This window comes from Tenrec ecaudatus, chromosome 11 (assembly GCF_050624435.1).
Source record: "Tenrec ecaudatus isolate mTenEca1 chromosome 11, mTenEca1.hap1, whole genome shotgun sequence".
In the NCBI taxonomy this organism is placed as follows: Eukaryota; Metazoa; Chordata; class Mammalia; order Afrosoricida; family Tenrecidae; genus Tenrec; species Tenrec ecaudatus.
Window position 1 is genome coordinate 13,049,001 of NC_134540.1, and position 6,000 is coordinate 13,055,000.

Below are 6,000 nucleotides of genomic sequence, written 5' to 3' on the forward strand. Positions count from 1 at the left end.
TGGGGCCCTCCGCGACCCCTGCCATTGATGCGCTTGGGGTACATGCAGGGCAAAGCCGCCGCGCCAGCCCCTGCCGGCCTCTGCGGACCAAGCGCAGGCGCCCTGGGGGGAGGACAGGGGCCAGTGGGCAGGTCGCAAGGAGAAGGGGCAGGGGCAGGGCACAAGGCGCAGGGGCAAGGGCAAGGGCAAGGGCAAGGGCAAGGGCGGGAGCAAGGGGCGGCCAGCGGGACCTGTCTCTCTCAAGTCCACCACTCTCTCAAGTCAGGTGGTACTCTCCGGGAGGGAACCTGGCCGCTCTGGCCACGGCTAACGGGACCTCGGTGTGTTTCCACCTCCACCATGGGCACCTCTGACAAAGCTGTGAGCCAGCCCTGGCCCTGGCCACTGTTTCCGGGATCAGGGTCCCTTGGCACCCCCTCCCTGTCCCGAGGAAACCTTGACCCACTGGTCACTGGCCACCCTCTGGGCGTGAGGCCGCCGCCCGGAGGGCACCGACCCCAGCCCCGACTACCACCCTCGGCCCCCACGCCCCCCGCCCCCGTCGCTGTGGCTGTCTGTGTCTGTGTGTCTGTCTCTCCTGTGCACAGGAGCACCGCGAGCGACCCTTCCCCTCGCAGCCACCTGAGCCCCTGGCCCTGGCACCCCGTCCCTGTCTCGTGAGTGTGGGCTGTGCAGGCCGCGGCAGGAGTGGAGCCCCGAGGAGCGGGGTGGTAGAGGCGGCGGCGGCGGCGGCATGGGAACACGTAGGCAGGGAGGCGGACAAAGCGGGGGCCAGGGCAGGCAGGCGGGCAGGTGGGCAGCTTAGGCGAGGCGCAGGCACGGCGCGCGGGTTGTGTCGGGTGGTCGGGCCAAGGCCCGTGGGAGCGCAGGAGGGCGGGCGGCGGCGGCGGCGGCGGCGGCGGCGGCGGCGGCAGGCTCTTAGGGCCAGCAGGAGGAAGCTGCAAGCGTCTACGGCCATACCACCCTGAACGCGCCCGATCTCGTCTGATCTCGGAAGCTAAGCAGGGTCGGGCCTGGTTAGTACTTGGATGGGAGACCGCCTGGGAATACCGGGTGCTGTAGGCTTTTTGCCACTCGCCGGCCCCCCACGGCCACGGCCACGCCCTGCGGCGCCGCAGCAGACCTCCGGCTCCCCTGAGGGTCCAGCACCCCTCCGTCCCCCTCTCTCCCCCGGCTCTGTGTCTCTGTCTCCTTAGGCACCAGCAGGCCCCGCGCCCCCTGCCCAGGACCTGCCTGGGGCACCAACCGCAGTGCCCGCACCGTCCCGCCTCATACCCACCCTCTCCGGGGACCGCTCCTCCACACTTGGCGGTCCCCGCACCCCCCAGACTCGGCCCCGCGAGGGGTGGGGGTGGGCTCTGCCACCCTGGCGGGCCGGCGGCTGCCACAGCAGGTGCGGCCACCTGCTCCTTCCTGCACCATGGGCTCTGACCTCTCTTCACCCACGCGGTTGCTGGCCAAGGGGAACCACGGCGTCAGGTTCAGGGCCTCGGTGTGGCCTCTGGGAAGGAAGGAAGGAAGGAAGGAAGGAAGGAAGGAAGGAAGGAAGGAAGGAAGGAAGGAAGGAAGGAAGGAAGGAGGCGGTGAGGCCCGACCACACCTGGGGGAAACTGGGCTGTGTCCGCACGCGGCCGGCGGCCTGCCTGACCCCTTGCCCCACCCAGGGAGGATGCCCTTGTCTAGAAGATCTCTGACTAGGCATGGGGCCCTCCGCGACCCCTGCCATTGATGCGCTTGGGGTACATGCAGGGCAAAGCCGCCGCGCCAGCCCCTGCCGGCCTCTGCGGACCAAGCGCAGGCGCCCTGGGGGGAGGACAGGGGCCAGTGGGCAGGTCGCAAGGAGAAGGGGCAGGGGCAGGGCACAAGGCGCAGGGGCAAGGGCAAGGGCAAGGGCAAGGGCGGGAGCAAGGGGCGGCCAGCGGGACCTGTCTCTCTCAAGTCCACCACTCTCTCAAGTCAGGTGGTACTCTCCGGGAGGGAACCTGGCCGCTCTGGCCACGGCTAACGGGACCTCGGTGTGTTTCCACCTCCACCATGGGCACCTCTGACAAAGCTGTGAGCCAGCCCTGGCCCTGGCCACTGTTTCCGGGATCAGGGTCCCTTGGCACCCCCTCCCTGTCCCGAGGAAACCTTGACCCACTGGTCACTGGCCACCCTCTGGGCGTGAGGCCGCCGCCCGGAGGGCACCGACCCCAGCCCCGACTACCACCCTCGGCCCCCACGCCCCCCGCCCCCGTCGCTGTGGCTGTCTGTGTCTGTGTGTCTGTCTCTCCTGTGCACAGGAGCACCGCGAGCGACCCTTCCCCTCGCAGCCACCTGAGCCCCTGGCCCTGGCACCCCGTCCCTGTCTCGTGAGTGTGGGCTGTGCAGGCCGCGGCAGGAGTGGAGCCCCGAGGAGCGGGGTGGTAGAGGCGGCGGCGGCGGCGGCATGGGAACACGTAGGCAGGGAGGCGGACAAAGCGGGGGCCAGGGCAGGCAGGCGGGCAGGTGGGCAGCTTAGGCGAGGCGCAGGCACGGCGCGCGGGTTGTGTCGGGTGGTCGGGCCAAGGCCGTGGGAGCGCAGGAGGGCGGGCGGCGGCGGCGGCGGCGGCGGCGGCGGCGGCGGCGGCAGGCTCTTAGGGCCAGCAGGAGGAGGCTGCAAGCGTCTACGGCCATACCACCCTGAACGCGCCCGATCTCGTCTGATCTCGGAAGCTAAGCAGGGTCGGGCCTGGTTAGTACTTGGATGGGAGACCGCCTGGGAATACCGGGTGCTGTAGGCTTTTTGCCACTCGCCGGCCCCCCACGGCCACGGCCACGCCCTGCGGCGCCGCAGCAGACCTCCGGCTCCCCTGAGGGTCCAGCACCCCTCCGTCCCCCTCTCTCCCCCGGCTCTGTGTCTCTGTCTCCTTAGGCACCAGCAGGCCCCGCGCCCCCTGCCCAGGACCTGCCTGGGGCACCAACCGCAGTGCCCGCACCGTCCCGCCTCATACCCACCCTCTCCGGGGACCGCTCCTCCACACTTGGCGGTCCCCGCACCCCCCAGACTCGGCCCCGCGAGGGGTGGGGGTGGGCTCTGCCACCCTGGCGGGCCGGCGGCTGCCACAGCAGGTGCGGCCACCTGCTCCTTCCTGCACCATGGGCTCTGACCTCTCTTCACCCACGCGGTTGCTGGCCAAGGGGAACCACGGCGTCAGGTTCAGGGCCTCGGTGTGGCCTCTGGGAAGGAAGGAAGGAAGGAAGGAAGGAAGGAAGGAAGGAAGGAAGGAAGGAAGGAAGGAAGGAAGGAAGGAAGGAAGGAAGGAGGCGGTGAGGCCCGACCACACCTGGGGGAAACTGGGCTGTGTCCGCACGCGGCCGGCGGCCTGCCTGACCCCTTGCCCCACCCAGGGAGGATGCCCTTGTCTAGAAGATCTCTGACTAGGCATGGGGCCCTCCGCGACCCCTGCCATTGATGCGCTTGGGGTACATGCAGGGCAAAGCCGCCGCGCCAGCCCCTGCCGGCCTCTGCGGACCAAGCGCAGGCGCCCTGGGGGGAGGACAGGGGCCAGTGGGCAGGTCGCAAGGAGAAGGGGCAGGGGCAGGGCACAAGGCGCAGGGGCAAGGGCAAGGGCAAGGGCAAGGGCAAGGGCGGGAGCAAGGGGCGGCCAGCGGGACCTGTCTCTCTCAAGTCCACCACTCTCTCAAGTCAGGTGGTACTCTCCGGGAGGGAACCTGGCCGCTCTGGCCACGGCTAACGGGACCTCGGTGTGTTTCCACCTCCACCATGGGCACCTCTGACAAAGCTGTGAGCCAGCCCTGGCCCTGGCCACTGTTTCCGGGATCAGGGTCCCTTGGCACCCCCTCCCTGTCCCGAGGAAACCTTGACCCACTGGTCACTGGCCACCCTCTGGGCGTGAGGCCGCCGCCCGGAGGGCACCGACCCCAGCCCCGACTACCACCCTCGGCCCCCACGCCCCCCGCCCCCGTCGCTGTGGCTGTCTGTGTCTGTGTGTCTGTCTCTCCTGTGCACAGGAGCACCGCGAGCGACCCTTCCCCTCGCAGCCACCTGAGCCCCTGGCCCTGGCACCCCGTCCCTGTCTCGTGAGTGTGGGCTGTGCAGGCCGCGGCAGGAGTGGAGCCCCGAGGAGCGGGGTGGTAGAGGCGGCGGCGGCGGCGGCATGGGAACACGTAGGCAGGGAGGCGGACAAAGCGGGGGCCAGGGCAGGCAGGCGGGCAGGTGGGCAGCTTAGGCGAGGCGCAGGCACGGCGCGCGGGTTGTGTCGGGTGGTCGGGCCAAGGCCCGTGGGAGCGCAGGAGGGCGGGCGGCGGCGGCGGCGGCGGCGGCGGCGGCGGCGGCAGGCTCTTAGGGCCAGCAGGAGGAAGCTGCAAGCGTCTACGGCCATACCACCCTGAACGCGCCCGATCTCGTCTGATCTCGGAAGCTAAGCAGGGTCGGGCCTGGTTAGTACTTGGATGGGAGACCGCCTGGGAATACCGGGTGCTGTAGGCTTTTTGCCACTCGCCGGCCCCCCACGGCCACGGCCACGCCCTGCGGCGCCGCAGCAGACCTCCGGCTCCCCTGAGGGTCCAGCACCCCTCCGTCCCCCTCTCTCCCCCGGCTCTGTGTCTCTGTCTCCTTAGGCACCAGCAGGCCCCGCGCCCCCTGCCCAGGACCTGCCTGGGGCACCAACCGCAGTGCCCGCACCGTCCCGCCTCATACCCACCCTCTCCGGGGACCGCTCCTCCACACTTGGCGGTCCCCGCACCCCCCAGACTCGGCCCCGCGAGGGGTGGGGGTGGGCTCTGCCACCCTGGCGGGCCGGCGGCTGCCACAGCAGGTGCGGCCACCTGCTCCTTCCTGCACCATGGGCTCTGACCTCTCTTCACCCACGCGGTTGCTGGCCAAGGGGAACCACGGCGTCAGGTTCAGGGCCTCGGTGTGGCCTCTGGGAAGGAAGGAAGGAAGGAAGGAAGGAAGGAAGGAAGGAAGGAAGGAAGGAAGGAAGGAAGGAAGGAAGGAGGCGGTGAGGCCCGACCACACCTGGGGGAAACTGGGCTGTGTCCGCACGCGGCCGGCGGCCTGCCTGACCCCTTGCCCCACCCAGGGAGGATGCCCTTGTCTAGAAGATCTCTGACTAGGCATGGGGCCCTCCGCGACCCCTGCCATTGATGCGCTTGGGGTACATGCAGGGCAAAGCCGCCGCGCCAGCCCCTGCCGGCCTCTGCGGACCAAGCGCAGGCGCCCTGGGGGGAGGACAGGGGCCAGTGGGCAGGTCGCAAGGAGAAGGGGCAGGGGCAGGGCACAAGGCGCAGGGGCAAGGGCAAGGGCAAGGGCAAGGGCAAGGGCGGGAGCAAGGGGCGGCCAGCGGGACCTGTCTCTCTCAAGTCCACCACTCTCTCAAGTCAGGTGGTACTCTCCGGGAGGGAACCTGGCCGCTCTGGCCACGGCTAACGGGACCTCGGTGTGTTTCCACCTCCACCATGGGCACCTCTGACAAAGCTGTGAGCCAGCCCTGGCCCTGGCCACTGTTTCCGGGATCAGGGTCCCTTGGCACCCCCTCCCTGTCCCGAGGAAACCTTGACCCACTGGTCACTGGCCACCCTCTGGGCGTGAGGCCGCCGCCCGGAGGGCACCGACCCCAGCCCCGACTACCACCCTCGGCCCCCACGCCCCCCGCCCCCGTCGCTGTGGCTGTCTGTGTCTGTGTGTCTGTCTCTCCTGTGCACAGGAGCACCGCGAGCGACCCTTCCCCTCGCAGCCACCTGAGCCCCTGGCCCTGGCACCCCGTCCCTGTCTCGTGAGTGTGGGCTGTGCAGGCCGCGGCAGGAGTGGAGCCCCGAGGAGCGGGGTGGTAGAGGCGGCGGCGGCGGCGGCATGGGAACACGTAGCCAGGGAGGCGGACAAAGCGGGGGCCAGGGCAGGCAGGCGGGCAGGTGGGCAGCTTAGGCGAGGCGCAGGCACGGCGCGCGGGTTGTGTCGGGTGGTCGGGCCAAGGCCCGTGGGAGCGCAGGAGGGCGGGCGGCGGCGGCGGCGGCGGC

At 70.5% G+C, this 6,000-nt stretch overlaps 3 non-coding genes across 3 annotated transcripts; all 3 read left to right on the forward strand.

Annotated features, from left to right (window-relative positions):
- Positions 1-946: 946 nt before the first annotated feature.
- Positions 947-1,065, forward strand: LOC142461722 (5S ribosomal RNA). Its single transcript, XR_012786923.1, has one exon. It is a non-coding gene; the product is annotated as a 5S ribosomal RNA (ribosomal RNA).
- A 1,578-nt stretch (positions 1,066-2,643) lies between these two features.
- LOC142461723 (5S ribosomal RNA) lies at positions 2,644-2,762 on the forward strand. Its single transcript, XR_012786924.1, has one exon. It is a non-coding gene; the product is annotated as a 5S ribosomal RNA (ribosomal RNA).
- Positions 2,763-4,352: 1,590 nt separating this feature from the next.
- On the forward strand, positions 4,353-4,471 carry LOC142461724 (5S ribosomal RNA). Its single transcript, XR_012786925.1, has one exon. It is a non-coding gene; the product is annotated as a 5S ribosomal RNA (ribosomal RNA).
- Positions 4,472-6,000: the final 1,529 nt, after the last annotated feature.